Here is a 22,594-nt window from a genome sequence, read left to right on the forward strand (position 1 = left end):
ATAAGTGGCGCTCACATTATCTACAAATAGGAGCGTAAGTCTCCATAATAAACACCACGGAAAATCAGGCGGCAACGACTCGGGGTCTTAGAGGCGGAGGTGCGTCATCCATTCATCCGGCCCCATAGACTCCACCGTACATAAGGATCAATACATTGCACACCGTCTAATGGAAGCCTGTAATCTTATAGAAGAGGAAGTGGTGGGCTTATGGCGTCTCACAGCGGCTGACGCACGCAACCGGCAACTTCTCCGTACACATAATCCAACACGTGCCGACCACAGACATGTAATAGCGGTGACCCACAGTCCTCACAACGTGTATATAGGTCACAGTGTATACGGAAGTGTTCATATACTGAGGTAGCTGAGAAGTCGTAAGTCACACAGGGTCAGAAAAGCAATATGGTGCATGTGTGGGTGGAAGATGGTGAATCGGAGCCGCAGGGACCCTCTGGCCCTATACAGGGGTGATGGTGGGGTATTGTGGCCCAGAGCTGTAGGGTCCAGCTGCCTGTATTTATAGGGGGTTAATAGTAGGGTATTGTGGTGTGAAGCTGTAGGGTCCGGCTGGCTGTATGTATAGGGGGTGATAGTAGGGTATTGTGGTGTGAAGCTGTAGGGTCCGGCTGCCTGTATGTATAGGGGGTAATAGTAGGGTATTGTGGTGTGAAGCTGTAGGGTCCGGCTGACTGTATGTGTAGGGGGTGATAGTAGGGTATGGTGGTGTGAAGCTGTAGGGTCCGGCTGGCTGTATGTATAGGGGGTAATAGTAGGGTATTGTGGTGTGAAGCTGTAGGGTCCGGCTGGCTGTATGTATAGGGGGTAATAGTAGGGTATTGTGGTGTGAAGCTGTAGGGCCCGGCTGCCTGTATGTATAGGGGGTGATAGTAGGGTATTGTGGTATGAAGCTGTAGGGTCCGGCTGCCTGTATGTATAGGGGGTAATAGTAGGGTATTGTAATGTGAAGCTGTAGGGTCCGGCTGCCTGTATGTGTAGGGGGTAATAGTAGGGTATTGTGGTGTGAAGCTGTAGGGTCCGGCTGCCTGTATGTATAGGGGGTGATAGTAGGGTATTGTGGTGTGAAGCTGTAGGGTCCGACTGACTGTATGTGTAGGGGGTAATAGTAGGGTATTGTGGTGTGAAGCTGTAGGGCCCGGCTGCCTGTATGTATAGGGGGTAATAGTAGGGTATGGTGGTGTGAAGCTGTAGGGCCCGGCTGACTATATGTATAGGGGGTGATAGTAGGGTATTGTGGTGTGAAGCTGTAGGGTCCGGCTGACTGTATGTATAGGGGGTGATAGTAGGGTATTGTGGTGTGAAGCTGTAGGGTCCGGCTGCCTGTATGTATAGGGGGTGATAGTAGGGTATGGTGGTGTGAAGCTGTAGGGTCCGGCTGACTGTATGTGTAGGGGGTAATAGTAGGGTATTGTGGTGTGAAGCTGTAGGGCCCGGCTGACTGTATGTGTAGGGGGTAATAGTAGGGTATTGTGGTGTGAAGCTGTAGGGTCTGGCTGGCTGTATGTATAGGGGGTGATAGTAGGGTATGGTGGTGTGAAGCTGTAGGGTCCGGCTGACTGTATATGTAGGGGGTGATAGTAGGGTATGGTGGTGTGAAGCTGTAGGGTCCGGCTGTCTGTATGTGTAGGGGGTAATAGTAGGGTATTGTGGTGTGAAGCTGTAGGGTCCGGCTGGCTGTATGTATAGGGGGTAATAGTAGGGTATTGTGGTGTGAAGCTGTAGGGTCCGGCTGGCTGTATGTATAGGGGGTAATAGTAGGGTATTGTGGTGTGAAGCTGTAGGGTCCGGCTGGCTGTATGCATAGGGGGTGATAGTAGGGTATGGTGGTGTGAAGCTGTAGGGTCCGGCTGCCTGTATGTATAGGGGGTGATAGTAGGGTATGGTGGTGTGAAGCTGTAGGGTCCGGCTGCCTGTATGTATAGGGGGTAATAGTAGGGTATTGTGGTGTGAAGCTGTAGGGTCCGGCTGACTGTATGTATAGGGGGTAATAGTAGGGTATTGTGGTGTGAAGCTGTAGGGTCCGGCTGACTGTATGTATAGGGGGTAATAGTAGGGTATTGTGGTGTGAAGCTGTAGGGTCCGGCTGACTGTATGTATAGGGGGTAATAGTAGGGTATTGTGGTATGAAGCTGTAGGGCCCGGCTGCCTGTATGTATAGGGGGTAATAGTAGGGTATTGTGGTGTGAAGCTGTAGGGTCCGGCTGACTGTATGTGTAGGGGGTAATAGTAGGGTATTGTGGTGTGAAGCTGTAGGGTCCGGCTGACTGTATGTGTAGGGGGTAATAGTAGGGTATGGTGGTGTGAACCTGTAGGGCCCGGCTGCCTGTATGTATAGGGGGTATTGTGGTCCATAACTGTGCGGTCTGCTGGATGTATACCGGATGGGGGGTGGAGGTGGGTAGGGGGCGCTCTGCTGTGGCCGCTTGGCCCTATAATTAGTGAAGTGCCTGTAGTGAGCACAGCAGCCTCGGCATCTGCCCGCACAATACTAACTCCAGAAAAGTCGGGAAGCTTTTAAGATCTCGCCAGGTTCCTGCTCCGCAGCTGCCATGGTAACAATTGTATTCAGCCATGTTTACAAAGATTTACCCTCTCCTCTTCAGTGCATAAATATTAATCAAGGTCTAAATACTATACAGACACAGCGCTCATGTATCCTGATCTCCACCAACCCCCAAGGTCACCCATAAATTTATCCCAGTGTCAGATCCTGAGTTACACCATGTATTATACTCCAGAGCAGCGCTCACTATTCTGCTGGTGCAGTCACTGTGTGCGTATACATTACATTACTTATCCTGTATTATACTCCAGAGCTGCGCTCACTATTCTGCTGGTGCAGTCACTGTGTGCGTATACATTACATTACTTATCCTGTATTATACCCCAGAGCTGCGCTCACTATTCTGCTGGTGCAGTCACTGTGTACATACATTACATTACTTATCCTGTATTATACTCCAGAGCTGCGCTCACTATTCTGCTGGTGCAGTCACTGTGTACATACATTACATTACTTATCCTGTATTATACTCCAGAGCTGCGCTCACTATTCTGCTGGTGCAGTCACTGTGTACATACATTACATTACTTATCCTGTATTATACCCCAGAGCTGCGCTCACTATTCTGCTGGTACAGTCACTGTGTACATACATTACATTACTTATCCTGTATTATACTCCAGAGCTGTGCTCACTATTCTGCTGGTGCAGTCACTGTGTACATACATTACATTACTTATCCTGTATTATACCCCAGAGCTGCGCTCACTATTCTGCTGGTGCAGTCACTGTGTACATACATTACATTACTTATCCTGTATTATACTCCAGAGCTGCGCTCACTATTCTGCTGGTGCAGTCACTGTGTACATACATTACTTATCCTGTATTATACTCCAGAGCTGCGCTCACTATTCTGCTGGTGCAGTCACTGTGTACATACATTACATTACTTATCCTGTATTATACTCCAGAGCTGCGCTCACTATTCTGCTGGTACAGTCACTGTGTACATACATTATATTACTTATCCTGTATTATACTCCAGAGCTGAGCTCACTATTCTGCCGGTACAGTCACTGTGTACATACATTACATTACTTATCCTGTATTATACCCCAGAGCTGCGCTCACTATTCTGCTGGTGTAGTCACTGTGTACATACATTACATTACTTATCCTGTATTATACTCCAGAGCTGCGCTCACTATTCTGCTGGTGCAGTCACTGTGTACATACATTACATTGCTTATCCTGTATTATACTCCAGAGCAGCGCTCACTATTCTGCTGGTGCAGTCACTGTGTACATACATTACATTACTTATCCTGTATTATACCCCAGAGCTGTGCTCACTATTCTGCTGGTGCAGTCACTGTGTACATACATTACATTACTTATCCTGTATTATACTCCAGAGCTGCGCTCACTATTCTGCTGGTACAGTCACTGTGTACATACATTACATTACTTATCCTGTATTATACTGCAGAGCTGCGCTCACTATTCTGCTGGTGCAGTCACTGTGTACATACATTACCTTACTTATCCTGTATTATACTCCAGAGCTGCGCTCACTATTTTGCTGGTAGTCACTGTGTACATACATTACATTACTTATCCTGTATTATACTCCAGAGCTGCGCTCACTATTCTGCCGGTACAGTCACTGTGTACATACATTACATTACTTATCCTGTATTATACTCCAGAGCTGCGCTCACTATTCTGCTGGTGTAGTCACTGTGTACATACATTACATTACTTATCCTGTATTATACTCCAGAGCAGCGCTCACTATTCTGCTGGTGCAGTCACTGTGTACATACATTACATTACTTATCCTGTATTATACTCCAGAGCTGCGCTCACTATTCTGCTGGTACAGTCACTGTGTACATACATTACATTACTTATCCTGTATTATACTGCAGAGCTGCGCTCACTATTCTGCTGGTGCAGTCACTGTGTACATACATTACCTTACTTATCCTGTATTATACTCCAGAGCTGCGCTCACTATTTTGCTGGTACAGTCACTGTGTACATACATTACATTACTTATCCTGTATTATACTCCAGAGCTGCGCTCACTATTCTGCTGGTACAGTCACTGCGTACATATATTACATTACTTATCCTGTATTATACTCCAGAGCTGCGCTCACTATTCTGCTGGTACAGTCACTGTGTACATACATTACATTACTTATCCTGTATTATACTCCAGAGCTGCGCTCACTATTCTGCTGGTGCAGTCACTGTGTACATACATTACATTACTTATCCTGTATTACACTCCAGAGCTGCGCTCACTATTCTGCTGGTGCAGTCACTGTGTACATACATTACATTACTTATCCTGTATTATACTCCAGAGCTGCGCTCACTATTCTGCTGGTGTAGTCACTGTGTACATACATTACATTACTTATCCTGTATTATACTCCAGAGCTGCGCTCACTATTCTGCTGGTACAGTCACTGCGTACATACATTACATTACTTATCCTGTATTATACTCCAGAGCTGCGCTCAATATTCTGCTGGTACAGTCACTGTGTACATACAATACATTACTTATCCTGTATTATACTCCAGAGCTGCGCTCACTATTCTGCTGGTGCAGTCACTGTGTACATACATTACATTACTTATCCTGTATTATACTCCAGAGCTGCGCTCACTATTCTGCCGGTACAGTCACTGTGTACATACATTACATTACTTATCCTGCATTATACTCCAGAGCTGCGCTCACTATTCTGCTGGTGTAGTCACTGTGTACATACATTACATTACTTATCCTATATTATACTCCAGAGCTGCGCTCACTATTCTGCTGGTACAGTCACTGCGTACATACATTACATTACTTATCCTGTATTATACCCCAGAGCTGCGCTCACTATTCTGCTGGTACAGTCACTGTGTACATACATTACATTACTTATCCTGTATTATACTCCAGAGCTGCGCTCACTATTCTGCTGGTACAGTCACTGTGTACATACATTACATTACTTATCCTGTATTATACTCCAGAGCTGCGCTCACTATTCTGCTGGTACAGTCACTGTGTACATACATTACATTACTTATCCTGTATTATACCCCAGAGCTGCGCTCACTATTCTGCTGGTACAGTCACTGTGTACATACATTACATTACTTATCCTGTATTATACTCCAGAGCTGCGCTCACTATTCTGCCGGTACAGTCACTGTGTACATACATTACATTACTTATCCTGTATTATACTCCAGAGCTGCGCTCACTATTCTGCTGGTGTAGTCACTGTGTACATACATTACATTACTTATCCTATATTATACTCCAGAGCTGCGCTCACTATTCTGCTGGTACAGTCACTGCGTACATACATTACATTACTTATCCTGTATTATACCCCAGAGCTGCGCTCACTATTCTGCTGGTACAGTCACTGTGTACATACATTACATTACTTATCCTGTATTATACTCCAGAGCTGCGCTCACTATTCTGCTGGTACAGTCACTGTGTACATACATTACATTACTTATCCTGTATTATACTCCAGAGCTGCGCTCACTATTCTGCTGGTACAGTCACTGTGTACATACATTACATTACTTATCCTGTATTATACCCCAGAGCTGCGCTCACTATTCTGCTGGTACAGTCACTGTGTACATACATTACATTACTTATCCTGTATTATACTCCAGAGCTGCGCTCACTATTCTGCTGGTACAGTCACTGTGTACATACGTTACATTACTTATCCTGTATTATACTCCAGAGCTGCGCTCACTATTCTGCTGGTACAGTCACTGTGTACATACATTACTTTCGCCTGTATTATACTCCAGAGCTGCCCTCACTATTCTGCTGGTGCAGTCACTGTGTACATACATTACATTACTTATCCTGTATTATACTCCAGAGCTGGGCTCACTATTCTGCTGGTACAGTCACTGTGTACATACATTACATTACTTATCCTGTATTATACTCCAGAGCTGCGCTCACTATTCTGCTGGTGCAGTCACTGTGTACATACATTACATTACTTATCCTGTATTATACTCCAGAGCTGCGCTCACTATTCTGCTGGTACAGTCACTGTGTACATACATTACATTACTTATCCTGTATTATACTCCAGAGCTGCGCTCACTATTCTGCTGGTACAGTCACTGTGTACATACATTACATTACTTATCCTGTATTATACTCCAGAGCTGCGCTCACTATTCTGCTGGTACAGTCACTGTGTACATACATTACATTACTTATCCTGTATTATACTCCAGAGCTGCGCTCACTATTCTGCTGGTGCAGTCACTGTGTACATACATTACATTACTTATCCTGTATTATACCCCAGAGCTGCGCTCACTATTCTGCTGGTGCAGTCACTGTGTACATACATTACATTACTTATCCTGTATTATACTTCAGAGCTGTGCTCACTATTCTGCTGGAGCAGTCACTGTGTACATACATTACATTACTTATCCTGTATTATACTCCAGAGCTGGGCTCACTATTCTGCTGGTACAGTCACTGTGTACATACATTACATTACTTATTCTGTATTATACTCCAGAGCTGCGCTCACTATTCTGCTGGTACAGTCACTGTGTACATACATTACTTTCGCCTGTATTATACTCCAGAGCTGCCCTCACTATTCTGCTGGTGCAGTCACTGTGTACATACATTACATTACTTATCCTGTATTATACTCCAGAGCTGCGCTCACTATTCTGCTGGTACAGTCACTGTGTACATACATTACATTACTTATCCTGTATTATACTCCAGAGCTGCGCTCACTATTCTGCTGGTACAGTCACTGTGTACATACATTACATTACTTATCCTGTATTATACCCGAGAGCTGCGCTCACTATTCTGCTGGTACAGTCACTGTGTACATACATTACATTACTTATCCTGTATTATACCCCAGAGCTGCGCTCACTATTCTGCTGGTGCAGTCACTGTGTACATACATTACATTACTTATCCTGTATTATACTCCAGAGCTGCGCTCACTATTCTGCTGGTGCAGTCACTGTGTACATACATTACATTACTTATAATGTATTATACCCCAGAGCTGCGCTCACTATTCTGCTGGTGCAGTCACTGTGTACATACATTACATTACTTATCCTGTATTATACCCCAGAGCTGCGCTCACTATTCTGCTGGTGCAGTCACTGTGTACATACATTACATTACTTATCCTGTATTATAACCCAGAGCTGCGCTCACTATTCTGCTGGTCACTGTGTACACACATTACATTACTTATACTGTATTATACTCCTGAGCTGCACTCACTATTCTGCTGGTACAGTCACTGTGTACATACATTACATTACTTATCCTGTATTATACTCCAGAGCTGCGCTCACTATTCTGATGGTGCAGTCACTGTGTACTATGAGAAGGTGACAGGCAGAGTGCTGGAGTCCCGGTATATCTCCTCCTGATTTCTGAGCTATTTGAGGTCCCGGCTGGGTCTTGAATAGGCCTCAGCCCCGGGTTCGTTACTGGGCCATAAAAGGCTGCAGAGCTGAACTTCTGAGGAGATCCAGGAAGGAGAGGAGGTGCCTGGCTCTGTCCTCTTTTGGTTGGTTTGTGTGACTGGTAGTACTAGTTAGTACTTAGTTAGCGCTCAGACGAGCAGGTTTTGTTGCTCTTTTTTTGCCTGAAGTTAAGGCTGTATTTTATTTTGCTCCTTTTTGTGCCTGACGTGACCATTTATTTATTTTGCAGTTTTTTTTCTAAATAAACCTGTTTGCTACAGATTCTGTGTCGCTGTCTGTGACTGGTTGGGTCCGCACCTCTGCTTGTACCTCCCCCACATATGGAGCTTCGGATGCGGGCATGCCAATTTAAATGGTCTTAAAGAGTCAAACATCCATTTTTTCCCCCTGTCCTATGTCCTGGGTGAAGGCTGCAGGAGAGGTTAAAGCAGAGCTCCAGCATGGAGGACTTTGTAAAACAGTTTGGGCAGGTCGTCCTACCGCAGCAGCAACAAGCCCAGATGGAAGCCGAGAGGTGAACGCACGAAGCTCAGGCACAGCTGTAGGAGATGAACTTGTGGCTTATGACGCAGCTCGGCAATGCTCTGGTCGACCAGAGGACGGCAGTAGAGAGTACAGGTGTAAGAGAGACCCAGAGGGTACAGAGCGCTGCCCGAGCTGCCGTATAGAGTGTCCTGCTAAGGATCGCATCCATAAATGACGTGGAGACATATCTTTGGGTTTTTGAGGGACTTGTCGAGTGGGCCGATGTTGTGGAGCCGATTCTCACCGGGAACCTCAGAAGGCCTTCTATGACCTGTGTGAACAGGAGGCTAAGGAGTACCCTAAACTGAGAGGTGAGATCTTGGCATATCCCAGGGTCAACATGCACGTAGGTGCTGGGAGAGTGCACCATGGACTTTCTCTGAGAGTCCTCCGCCCCGATCCCAGAGGCATGACCTGGTGTATCTGGTAAAGAAATGGCTCCAGCCTGAGGAGGCCACTCCGGCCCAGATGGTGGAGAGACTGGTACTGGACAAGTACACCAGGTCACTTCCACCTAAGGTTCAGCGCTGGGTTACACAGGTGGGACCTACAATGGCTGACCACTGGTGTGTTTAGTGGAACGGTACCGAGCCACCGAGGAGCTACTGAAGACGTCTCCAAGACGAGTAAGACTGTACCAACTACTATGGGGGTGAGGAAGGTTGTGATGGGAGGACACTCAGAGGGGGAACAGGCAGCTCGGACTGTGAACTTTAAACCCAGGTCTCAAAATGGAGCCTCATATCACCCCGGGTGTTGGCGGTGCCATGAACTGGGTCACGTTGCTGCATACTGTCCCCTGACAACTGGGTCCATGGACTGCCGCAGTTCCAGGCGAGTAACTTTGTTTGCTCATCCTGCTTGTTCAGCAGAAACTGCAACCGAACGTCAGGTGTGCACTGTGACTCTAGAAGGGCGTGCTGTACTGCCTCTCCTGGAGTCTGGTAACCCTGGTGCACCATGGTGCACACATCTGACCTCACCTAGCAAGTAACTGTGCACCTGAAGAAGAGCTTGTGGAGCTCGCAACGCCTTGTGCAGTATGTTTTTCTCCAATAAAGGTCCTATATTTTATTCATCTTGTTGACACTCCAATCTGTGGAGCAGAGAGCGCAGACGTCCATCTCTAACCACTGGCCTCCTTCCTTCCATTACCGTCCGGTCCTCGGTGACCAGTCTGTGGATTCCACCGCCACCTCGAGGCTTGCATTGGTGTTGGGACTCATTCACAACAGCTGCAGGTGAGGGACCAACTCATACTCATCTACACCATAAGCACGCTCAGCGCTCTGCCCTTTGTTTGTTCTGGACTTAACCAAAGGGCACTGGCAGGTTGGTGGACAGATTCTAGAAGCCCCATCGAAGGTCTGCTGTATACCGCCATGTCCTGCTGTATATAGTATCTTGTATCCAGGCTAGAGGTGCCATCAGCGTCCCAGAGCCTGCGCCCCATTGTTCAGGTTTACTAATAACTTTCTCTTTCGGTGTAATATTGTCATCACAGGAAGATTCTCCTGGACAGGACGCGATTGATCCTCGGTGCAGTATTATTTTTGGCCAGTGAGTGCACATGACCTGGGGCAGAGCTCTCTCGTATGTACACCATATAAGACTGCGCCATCATGGTGGGGGTCCAACCTCTGAGACCTCCACACATCAGACAATGACGGAACCTCCGCTGACGGGAGACGCCCCATTGTCAGATAAGTCACTGAGTGTGTAAGCTATAGTGTCCCTTCATTAATACACAGAGCAACACATGATTATTATATCACATGACCTCAATATTACATGACATCACCACATTATGACATCACAGGACCTCATTATCAATGACCTCGCTATTACATCACATGACCTCATTAACACATGACCTCATTATTACATGTAAGGACCTAATTCACAGAGCACCTCATTATAACATCACATGACCTCATTATCACATAGCATAGCCTCATTATCACTTGACCTCATTATTACATCATATTACCTCGTTACTATATGCCATGACCTCATTATCACATGACCTCATATTACATGAGCTGATTATTACATGACATGACCTCACTATCACATGGACTCAGTAAGACATGACGTCACCACCTCACTAGTAGGTCACATCTTCTCACGTGTAAGGCCATGTCACACAGAACGCACATTTCCCGCCTCCTCACATGCGATCGCCATCCAGTATACAGACGAGACGGCCATATGTGCGATCTATAACGATTCTCACCATGGTGGACACTGCCGCACCCGGGCAGTCCTGAGGGGAGCCGCCATCTGTGTGACACCTCTAGGACACCAGGGGGCGCTCTAGTAACTGAGGTGAGTGCACAGGACCGCACTGTACATGGCGCACAACCAACCACACAGCAGCCGGGGGCCCCAGAGACTTGTACTAGAGACTGGGAGAACCTACAAGGCCTCACCTTACCACACACCTCCATGTCTCCTTACTATTACTCATTACATTACATACACAATACCACAAGATCTCCTCATAAGTCCTCAGAACTTCTTCACAAAACTCCACTACCTGCCAGAAGACGTCATTACCTCATACTACGTACTACATACTACATTACTACCTCACATTACCCCATAATACTACATTACTAACGCACATTACCCCATAATATTACATTACTACCTCATAATACTACATAACTACCTCACATTACCCCATAATACTACATTACTACCTCACATTACCTCATAATACTACATAACTACCTCACATTACCTCATAATACTACATTACTACCTCATATTACCTCATAATACTACATTACTACCTCACACTACCTCATAATACTACATTACTACAGCACATTACCCCATAATACTACATTACCACCTCACATTACCTCATAATACTACATAACTACCTCACATTACCTCATAATACTACATTACTACCGCACATTACCCCATAATACTACATTACTACCTCACATTACCTCATAATACTACATTACTACCTCACATTACCTCATAATACTACATTACTACCTCACACTACCTCATAATACTACATAACTACCTCACATTACCTCATAATACTACATTACCACCTCACATTACCTCATAATACTACATAACTACCTCACATTACCTCATAATACTACATTACTACCTCACATTACCTCATAATACTACATAACTACCTCACATTACCTCATAATACTACATTACTACCTCACATTACCTCATAATACTACATTACTACCGCACATTACCCCATAATACTACATTACTACCTCACATTACCTCATAATACTACATTACTACAGCACATTACCCTACCTCACACTACCTCATAATACTACATAACTACCTCACATTACCTCATAATACTACATTACTACCTCACACTACCTCATAATACTACATAACTACCTCACATTACCTCATAATACTACATTACTACCTCACATTACCTCATAATACTACATTACTACCTCACATTACCTCATAATACTACATTACTACCTCACAATACCTCATAATACTACATTACTACCTCACATTACCTCATAATACTACATTACTACCTCACACTACCTCATAATACTACATAACTACCTCACATTACCTCATAATACTACATTACTACCTCACATTACCTCATAATACTACATTACTACCTCACATTACCTCATAATACTACATTACTACCTCACATTACCTCATAATACTACATTACTACCTCACATTACCTCATAATACTACATTACTACCTCACATTACCTCATAATACTACATTACTACCTCACATTACCTCATAATACTACATTACTACCTCACATTACCTCATAATACTACATTACTACCTCACATTACCCCATAATACTACATTACTACCTCACATTACCCCATAATACTACATTACTACCTCACATTACCTCATAATACTACATTACTACCTCACATTACCTCATAATACTACATTACTACCGCACATTACCCCATAATACTACATGTCACGGGATGGTTAGAGTCTATACTATAGGCAATGTGTAATATATATTTCATGTGGAATGTATTCTCTAACCTGTTATATACATCAATGTGTAGTTGGCTGATTCGGGTCTAGTGTGTTAGCACATTGTATGCAAATACCTCTAACTAGTGAGGACCAGTGAGGACAATGGGTGGAGATAATCTGATCTGTGTCTCCAAGAAGATGTTGGATGGTGCATTGTCCATAGTAGACAGGGAGTCTGCTCTCCTTGGCATAGGTGAGGGGGGAAGGATCTGTGGCTCAGCCCTTCCCACCCACAGATATAGGTGTAACAGTCTTAGTATATAGTATATAGCTAGCAGTTAGTATGTGTTAGCCGGCCTGTGCACAGCTCTGCAGAGAGCCAGGATTTAGTTACAGGACCAAGGAACCAAAGCTATCATTGGATTGTGACTTCTGTGGACTTATTGTTATTACGGTTGATGTGACCGCCGCCGGCTACTAACTTTGTGGATTACAATAAATTGCTGTTGTCTCCCGACCTCTTGCGTCCGTGTTGATTCAAAAGACCATCCGGAGGAAGACGTATACCTTTGCTCCGTGACAACTGGTTGGCAGCGGTGGGATCAACAGCGGACAGCGAGATGGACTACAGCAGCTCAGCGATTAATGGAGCCACAACCTCAGAATACAGGAACTGGACTATGGCAAGTCTACAAGTAAGGGCCCGGGAACTAAACCTGAGTTACCAGGGAAGAACGAAAGAGCAACTGATCGAGGCACTGGAGGAGATGACCCTGCAAAGCGACCATGAGGAGGGCTGCCCCCAGGAGACTGGAGAGATACGGGAGTGGCAGGTACAGACCCAAAAGAGCAGATGGGTTGTTTTGTATGAGGAGGAATTGGCAGTGCTGGGGCTAGGAGCAACTGCAGAGCAAAGGAGTAGAGCATTACAGAGGGCTCAGGAAACGGAGAAGGAGGAACAGAGAATGGCGCATGAAAAGGAAAGAATGGCGCATGAAATGCGAATGGCTGAGATAACTGCGCGGAATTATAATCAAACGTCGACCCCCAGCCCAACAGTAAGAGAACCACCATATGTCTCCCATAAACACTTCAAGACCTTTGATGAAGCGGCTGGGGATGTTGATGGATATTTTCAGGACTTCGAACACCAGTGCCACCTGATGGAAGTCCCAGAGAAGGATTGGGTCCGGTATCTGGTGGGGCACCTACGAGATGGGGCTGCGGAAGCTCTCAGAGCCATGGACCCTAGTGATCAGCGGGACTATGAGGCCATTAAAAGAGCGGTGCAGAAGTATTATGCAGTCACTCCAGAGTCCTACCGAGTTCAGTTCCGCTCTTTGTCTTACAATGGGGGAAGCTCCTTCCACATGTTCGCCCACAAGTTGAAGCAAGCATGCAAGCGATGGCTAGAAGGAGAGGAGGCTGTCACAGTCGATAAGATCCTCCAAGTCATACTTAAGGAACAGTTCTTTTCCCAGTGCCCCGCTGAGATCCGTGAGTGGGTGCTGGAACGGAACCCAGCCACAGTGGAGCAAGCTGCTTCTCTTGCAGATGAGGGCCTGACCATCAAGCCGCAGTGGAAGAGGTTGTTTGCAGAGGAGCGGAAAACTACCACAGTCCGCCAGACAACCTTCATCCAGCCACCCACCTTTCGTGTCCGGCCTCAGGATTACAATTCCCCCTCTACCCCTGCCCCAGCCCATCGGCCTCCAGCTATGAACAACCCTGTCCCTAGACAACGACCTACTGGAAGAATGCTAGAGCGCAGATGTTTTGGGTGCGGGCGGCCTGGACATTTGCAAGCTAGTTGCCCTGTTAACATGGGGGCACGGGCCACCGTGGCATCCCGGCCTATTCACTACCTGGGAACCACCCCTAGGACAGAAAGTTTGGCCCCATTTCCAGATGACTCCATGAATGACCCATCTGTTCCACCTCCAGGGGTCTATGGGATTCAGCCTTCTGCCACACATCCTGCAAACCTTCAGCGGAAGCACTTGCAGGAGGTCCTACTGGATGGCCGAACAGTTGTTGGATTCCGGGACTCGGGAGCTTTCCTAACGGTAGCGGACCCCCGAGTGGTTCGACCCGAGGCCCTAGAGGAGGGCCCTGGCCTTTCTATCGAGTTGGCAGGAGGTACTCGGAAACGTATTCCTAAAGCTACCGTGGAACTCGACTATGGTTATGGACCAAAACGATGCACAATTGGTGTGATGAGCGGGCTGCCGGCCGATGTTCTGTTAGGCAACGATGTTGGAAATCTACAGTGCCACTTTGTGGGAGCAGTGACCCGAAGCCAAGCTCAGAGAGACGCCAACATGGATCGACCGGATTTTCTGCCAGATGCCAGCCCTTCAACCCTACAACTTTACCATTCAGTACCGCCGAGGGAACCAACACCAGAACGCAGATGGGTTATCCCGGCAGGAAGACATATGAGCTATAGAGACTGATGTGCATTCCCCAATTTACCTGTGTAGGCCAATTGTGTCATGCACATGTTTTGAGAGGGGGAGGGGTTGTCACGGGATGGTTAGAGTCTATACTATAGGCAATGTGTAATATATATTTCATGTGGAATGTATTCTCTAACCTGTTGTATACATCAGTGTGTAGTTGGCTGATTGGGGTCTAGTGTGTTAGCACATTGTATGCAAATACCTCTAACTAGTGAGGACCAGTGAGGACAATGGGTGGAGATAATCTGATCTGTGTCTCCAAGAAGATGTTGGATGGTGCATTGTCCATAGTAGACAGGGAGTCTGCTCTCCTTGGTATAGGTGAGGGGGGAAGGATCTGTGACTCAGCCCTCCCCCCCCACAGATATAGGTGTAACAGTCTTAGTATATAGTATATAGCTAGCAGTTAGTATGTGTTAGCCGGCCTGTGCACAGCTCTGCAGAGAGCCAGGACTTAGTTACAGGACCAAGGAACCAAAGCTATCATTGGATTGTGACTTCTGTGGACTTATTGTTATTACGGTTGATGTGACCGCTGCCGGCTACTAACTTTGTGGATTACAATAAATTGCTGTTGTCTCCCGACCTCTTGCGTCCGTGTTGATTCAAAAGACCATCCGGAGGAAGACGTATACCTTTGCTCCGTGACACTACATTACTACCTCACATTACCCCATAATACTACATTACTACCGCACACCACCTCACAATAGCATATAGGCGATAGATAGATAGATAGATAGATAGATAGATAGATAGACAGATAGGAGATAGATAGATAGATAGATAGATAGATAGGAGATAGATAGATAGATAAATAGATGGATAGATAGATAGATGATAGATAGGAGATAGATAGATTGATAGATAGATAGATAGATAGATAGGGGATAGATAGGAGATAGATAGATAGATAGATAGATAGATAGATAGATAGATAGGAGATAGATAGATTGATAGATAGATAGATAGATAGATAGGAGATAGATAGATAGATAGATAGATAGATAGGAGATAGATAGATAGATAGATAGATAGATAGGAGATAGATAGATTGATAGATAGATAGATAGGAGATAGATAGATAGGAGATAGATAGATAGATAGATAGATAGATAGATAGAGAGATAGGAGATAGATAGATAGATAGATAGATAGATAGGAGATAGATAGACAGATAAATAGATAGATAGGAGATAGATAGATAGATAGAGAGAGAGAGATAGATAGATAGATAGATAGGAGATAGATAGACAGATAGATAGATAAATAGATAAGAGATAGATAGATAGATAGATAGATAGATAGGAGATAGATAGATAGATAGATAGGAGATAGATAGATAGATAGATAGATAGATAGATAGGAGATAGATAAATAGATAAGAGATAGATAGATAGATAGATAGATAGATAGATAGATAGATAGGAGATAGATAGATAGATAGATAGATAGATAGATAGGAGATAGATAGATAGATAGATAGATATATAGGAGATAGATAGATAGATAGATAGATAGATAGGAGATAGATAGATAGATAGATAGATAGATAGATAGATAGATAGGAGATAGATAAATAGATAAGAGATAGATAGATAGATAGATAGATAGATAGATAGATAGATAGAGAGATAGAGAGATAGATAGACAGATAAATAGATAGATAGGAGATAGATAGATAGATAGAGAGAGAGATAGGAGATAGATAGATAGATAGATAGGAGATAGATAGATAGATAGATAGATAGATAGAGAGATAGATAGGAGATAGATAGATAGATAGATAGATAGAGAGATAGAGAGATAGATAGACAGATAAATAGATAGATAGGAGATAGATAGATAGATAGATAGAGAGAGAGATAGGAGATAGATAGATAGATAAGAGATAGATAGATAGATAGATAGATAGATAGGAGATAGATAGATAGATAGATAGATAGAGAGAGAGATAGGAGATAGATAGATAGATAAGAGATAGATAGATAGATAGATAGATAGATAGATAGAGAGAGAGATAGGAGATAGATAGATAGATAAGAGATAGATAGATAGATAGATAGATAGATAGATAGATAGGAGATAGATAGATAGATAGATAGATAGATAGATAGGAGATAGATAGATAGATAGATAGATAGATAGATAGATAGATAGGAGATAGATAAATAGATAAGAGATAGATAGATAGATAGATAGATAGATAGATAGATAGATAGATAGATAGGAGATAGATAGATAGATAGATAGATAGATAGATAGATAGATAGGAGATAGATAGATAGATAGATAGATAGATAGATAGGAGATAGATAGATAGATAGATAGATAGATAGATAGATAGATGATAGATAGGAGATAGATAGATAGATAGATAGATAGATAGGAGATAGATAGATAGATAGATAGATGATAGATAGGAGATAGATAGATAGATAGATAGATAGATAGATAGATAGATAGATAGATGATAGATAGGAGATAGATAGATAGATAGATAGATAGATAGAGAGATAGATAGGAGATAGATAGATAGATAAGAGATAGATAGATAGATAGATAGATAGATAGATAGATAGATAGATAGGAGATAGATAGATAGATAGATAGATAGATAGATAGATAGGAGATAGATAGATAGATAGATAGATAGATAGGAGAAAGATAGATAGATAGATAGATAGATAGATAGATAGATAGATAGATGATAGATAGGAGATAGATAGATAGATAGATAGATAGATAGATAGGAGATAGATAGATAGGAGATAGATAGATAGATAGATAGAGAGATAGGAGATAGATGACTGACAGATATGATGTGTGTAGATGATGTCATACAGATGTGAGGTCAGTACATACATATATATATATCTATAGAAGGCAGTATACACACACACACACACATATATACTGTACATACAGGACACACATAGATAGCCGTCTATACACGTACACAGGTGGGCTGACACACACGACATGTCACGATATTGGGCTGTGGCGCCCCCCTCCTACCTCCTGCTGCAGTGACCCCCCAGTACAGGTGCCCTCAGTGTATAGAGGAGACATGCCGCCCCTCCATGTCTGCACCGCCGCCTCCTCCTGTCAGGCTGGCAGTGACCCGGGCACGGTGCAGGCCCCACTCACCTCCTGTGCCCGGTAATATTGGGGTGCCTCCTCCTCCTCCTCCTCCCTGCAGATGCCCGCAGTGTCTTCTAACGTGAGGACCTCCTGAGCTGCCCAGATGTGCCGCACACTAAGGCACCGTCTACAAAGAGCCTGCCCCCAGTACTGCCGCACCGACACATCCTGCAGGTGTGGACTGGACTGTACCCGAGATCTGCCTCAGTATAACCGCAGGGAGGCCGCAGCCTGCCAGAGCCGAGGATAGCCTGCACCTGCCGGCCACAGGGCGGGGACTACGCTGACTACAGCCCTGGTATATTTGTAGACGGTCCCCAGGACTGAGGCATCTTGTCAGATTCTGATATAAAATGGGATTCTCCTCATAGTCAGCAGAGTAACAGCAATGCCTGTATATATACCGTGTACTGCCTGTATATACCGTGTACTGCCTGTATATACCGTGTACTGCCTGTATATACCGTGTACTGCCTGTATATACCGTGTACTGTCTGTATATACCGTGTACTTCCTGTATATATACCCTGTACTGCCTGTATATATACCGTGTACTGCCTGTATATACCGTGTACTGCCTGTATATACCGTGTACTGCCTGTATATACCGTGTACTGTCTGTATATACTGTGTACTGCCTGTATATACCGTGTACTGCCTGTATATATACCGTGTACTGCCTGTATATACCGTGTACTGCCTGTATATACCGTGTACTGCCTGTATATACCGTGTACTGTCTGTATATACCGTGTACTGCCTGTATATACCGTGTACTGCCTGTATATATACCGTGTACTGCCTGTATATACCGTGTACTGCCTGTATATACCGTGTACTGCCTGTATATACCGTGTACTGTCTGTATATACTGTGTACTGCCTGTATATACCGTGTACTGCCTGTATATATACCGTGTACTGCCTGTATATACCGTGTACTGCCTGTATATACCGTGTACTGCCTGTATATACCGTGTACTGCCTGTATATATACCGTGTACTGCCTGTATATACCGTGTACTGCCTGTATATACCGTGTACTGCCTGTATATACCGTGTACTGCCTGTATATATACCGTGTACTGCCTGTATATACCGTGTACTGCCTGTATATACCGTGTACTGCCTGTATATACCGTGTACTGCCTGTATATATACCGTGTACTGCCTGTATATACCGTGTACTGCCTGTATATACCGTGTACTGCCTGTATATACCGTGTACTGCCTGTATATATACCGTGTACTGCCTGTATATACCATGTACTGCCTGTATATACCGTGTACTGCCTGTATATATACCGTGTACTGCCTGTATATACCGTGTACTGTCTGTATATACCGTGTACTACCTGTATATATTGTGTACTGCCTGTATGTACTGTATACCCTGTACTGCCTGTATATATACCATGTACTGTCTGTATATACCGTGTACTGCCTGTATATACCGTGTACTCTCTGTATATACCGTATACTGCCTGTATATATACCGTGTACTGCCTGTATATATACCGTATACTGCCTGTATATACCGTGTACTGCCTGTATATACCGTGTACTGTCTGTATATATACCCTGTGCTACCTGTATACAATGTTGGCCAAAAGTCGTGCCCCCCCTGCAGTCCTGTCAGATAATCCTCGGTGTCTTCCAGATAATGATTGCACAGCACAGACTCTTATATAGTATATAAGTGACACAGGGTATATACAGTATAAGTATCGCCCCCTGCAGTCCTGTCAGATAATCCTCGGTGTCCCCCAGATAATGATTACACAGCACAGACTCTTATATAGTATATAAGTGACACAGGGTATATACAGTATAAGTATCGCCCCCTGCAGTCCTGTCAGATAATCCTCGCTGTCCCCAGATAATGATTACACAGCACAGACTCTGTATATAGTATATAAGTGACACAGGGTATATACAGTATAAGTATCGCCCCCTGCAGTCCTGTCAGATAATCCTTGCTGTCCCCCAGATAATGATTACACAGCACAGACTCTTATATAGTATATAAGTGACACAGGGTATATACAGTATAAGTATCGCCCCCTGCAGTCCTGTCAGATAATCCTCGCTGTCCCCCAGATAATGATTACACAGCACAGACTCTTATATAGTATATAAGTGACACAGGGTATATACAGTATAAGTATCGCCCCCTGCAGTCCTGTCAGATAATCCTCGCTGTCCCCCAGATAATGATTACACAGCACAGACTCTGTATATAGTATATAAGTGACACAGGGTATATACAGTATAAGTATCGCCCCCTGCAGTCCTGTCAGATAATCCTCGCTGTCCCCCAGATAATGATTACACAGCACAGACTCTTATATAGTATATAAGTGACACAGGGTATATACAGTATAAGTATCGCCCCCTGCAGTCCTGTCAGATAATCCTTGCTGTCCCCCAGATAATGATTACACAGCACAGACTCTTATATAGTATATAAGTGACACAGGGTATATACAGTATAAGTATCGCCCCCTGCAGTCCTGTCAGATAATCCTCGCTGTCCCCCAGATAATGATTACACAGCACAGACTCTTATATAGTATATAAGTGACACAGGGTATATACAGTATAAGTATCGCCCCCTGCAGTCCTGTCAGATAATCCTTGCTGTCCCCCAGATAATGATTACACAGCACAGACTCTGTATATAGTATATAAGTGACACAGGGTATATACAGTATAAGTATCGCCCCCTGCAGTCCTGTCAGATAATCCTCGCTGTCCCCAGATAATGATTACACAGCACAGACTCTTATATAGTATATAAGTGACACAGGGTATATACAGTATAAGTATCGCCCCCTGCAGTCCTGTCAGATAATCCTTGCTGTCCCCCAGATAATGATTACACAGCACAGACTCTTATATAGTATATAAGTGACACAGGGTATATACAGTATAAGTATCGCCCCCTGCAGTCCTGTCAGATAATCCTCGCTGTCCCCCAGATAATGATTACACAGCACAGACTCTTATATAGTATATAAGTGACACAGGGTATATACAGTATAAGTATCGCCCCCTGCAGTCCTGTCAGATAATCCTCGCTGTCCCCAGATAATGATTACACAGCACAAACTCTTATATAGTATATAAGTGACACAGGGTATATACAGTATAAGTATCGCCCCCTGCAGTCCTGTCAGATAATCCTCGGTGTCTCCAGATAATGATTACACAGCACAGACTCTTAAATACTATATAAGTGACACAGGGTATATACAGTATAAGTATCGCCCCCTGCAGTCCTGTCAGATAATCCTCGCTGTCCCCCAGATAGTGATTACACAGCACAGACTCTTAAATAGTATATAAGTGACACAGGGTATATACAGTATAAGTATCGCCCCCTGCAGTCCTGTCAGATAATCCTCGGTGTCCCCCAGATAATGATTACACAGCACAAACTCTTATATAGTATATAAGTGACACAGGGTATATACAGTATAAGTATCGCCCCCTGCAGTCCTGTCAGATAATCCTCGGTGTCCCCCAGATAATGATTACACAGCACAGACTCTTATATAGTATATAAGTGACACAGGGTATATACAGTATAAGTATCGCCCCCTGCAGTCCTGTCAGATAATCCTCGCTGTCCCCAGATAATGATTACACAGCACAGACTCTTATATAGTATATAAGTGACACAGGGTATATACAGTATAAGTATCGCCCCCTGCAGTCCTGTCAGATAATCCTCGGTGTCCCCCAGATAATGATTACACAGCACAGACTCTTATATAGTATATAAGTGACACAGGGTATATACAGTATAAGTATCACCCCCTGCAGTCCTGTCAGATAATCCTCGCTGTCCCCCAGATAATGATTACACAGCACAGACTCTGTATATAGTATATAAGTGACACAGGGTATATACAGTATAAGTATCGCCCCCTGCAGTCCTGTCAGATAATCCTCGGTGTCCCCCAGATAATGATTACACAGCACAGACTCTTATATAGTATATAAGTGACACAGGGTATATACAGTATAAGTATCGCCCCCTGCAGTCCTGTCAGATAATCCTCGGTGTCCCCCAGATAATGATTACACAGCACAGACTCTTATATAGTATATAAGTGACACAGGGTATATACAGTATAAGTATCGCCCCCTGCAGTCCTGTCAGATAATCCTCGGTGTCTCCAGATAATGATTACAAGCACAAACTCTTTGGTAATATCTTCAGTTATTTTGTTTGCAATGAAAAAACACAAAAGAGAATGAAAAAAAGTCACATCATTGATCATTTTACACAAAACTCCAAAACTGGTGCGGACAGAAGTATTGGCGCCCTCAGCCTAATACTTGGTAGCACAACCTTTAGACACAATAACTGCGCACAACCGCTTCCGCTAACCAGC

The 22,594-nt window shown here is 44.1% G+C and overlaps 1 protein-coding gene across 1 annotated transcript in view; it reads right to left on the reverse strand.

The window, feature by feature from the left end:
- The window catches only part of FBXO41 (F-box protein 41), a 103,528-nt gene extending 85,150 nt beyond the window's left edge, over positions 1–18,378 (reverse strand). The window contains exon 1 of the mRNA XM_075261872.1: positions 18,199–18,378. The gene's annotated coding sequence lies outside the window, so the exon portion shown is untranslated. The remainder of the gene's footprint in view (positions 1–18,198) is intronic.
- Positions 18,379–22,594: the final 4,216 nt, after the last annotated feature.

This window comes from Leptodactylus fuscus, chromosome 1 (assembly GCF_031893055.1).
Source record: "Leptodactylus fuscus isolate aLepFus1 chromosome 1, aLepFus1.hap2, whole genome shotgun sequence".
NCBI classification, from domain to species: Eukaryota; Metazoa; Chordata; class Amphibia; order Anura; family Leptodactylidae; genus Leptodactylus; species Leptodactylus fuscus.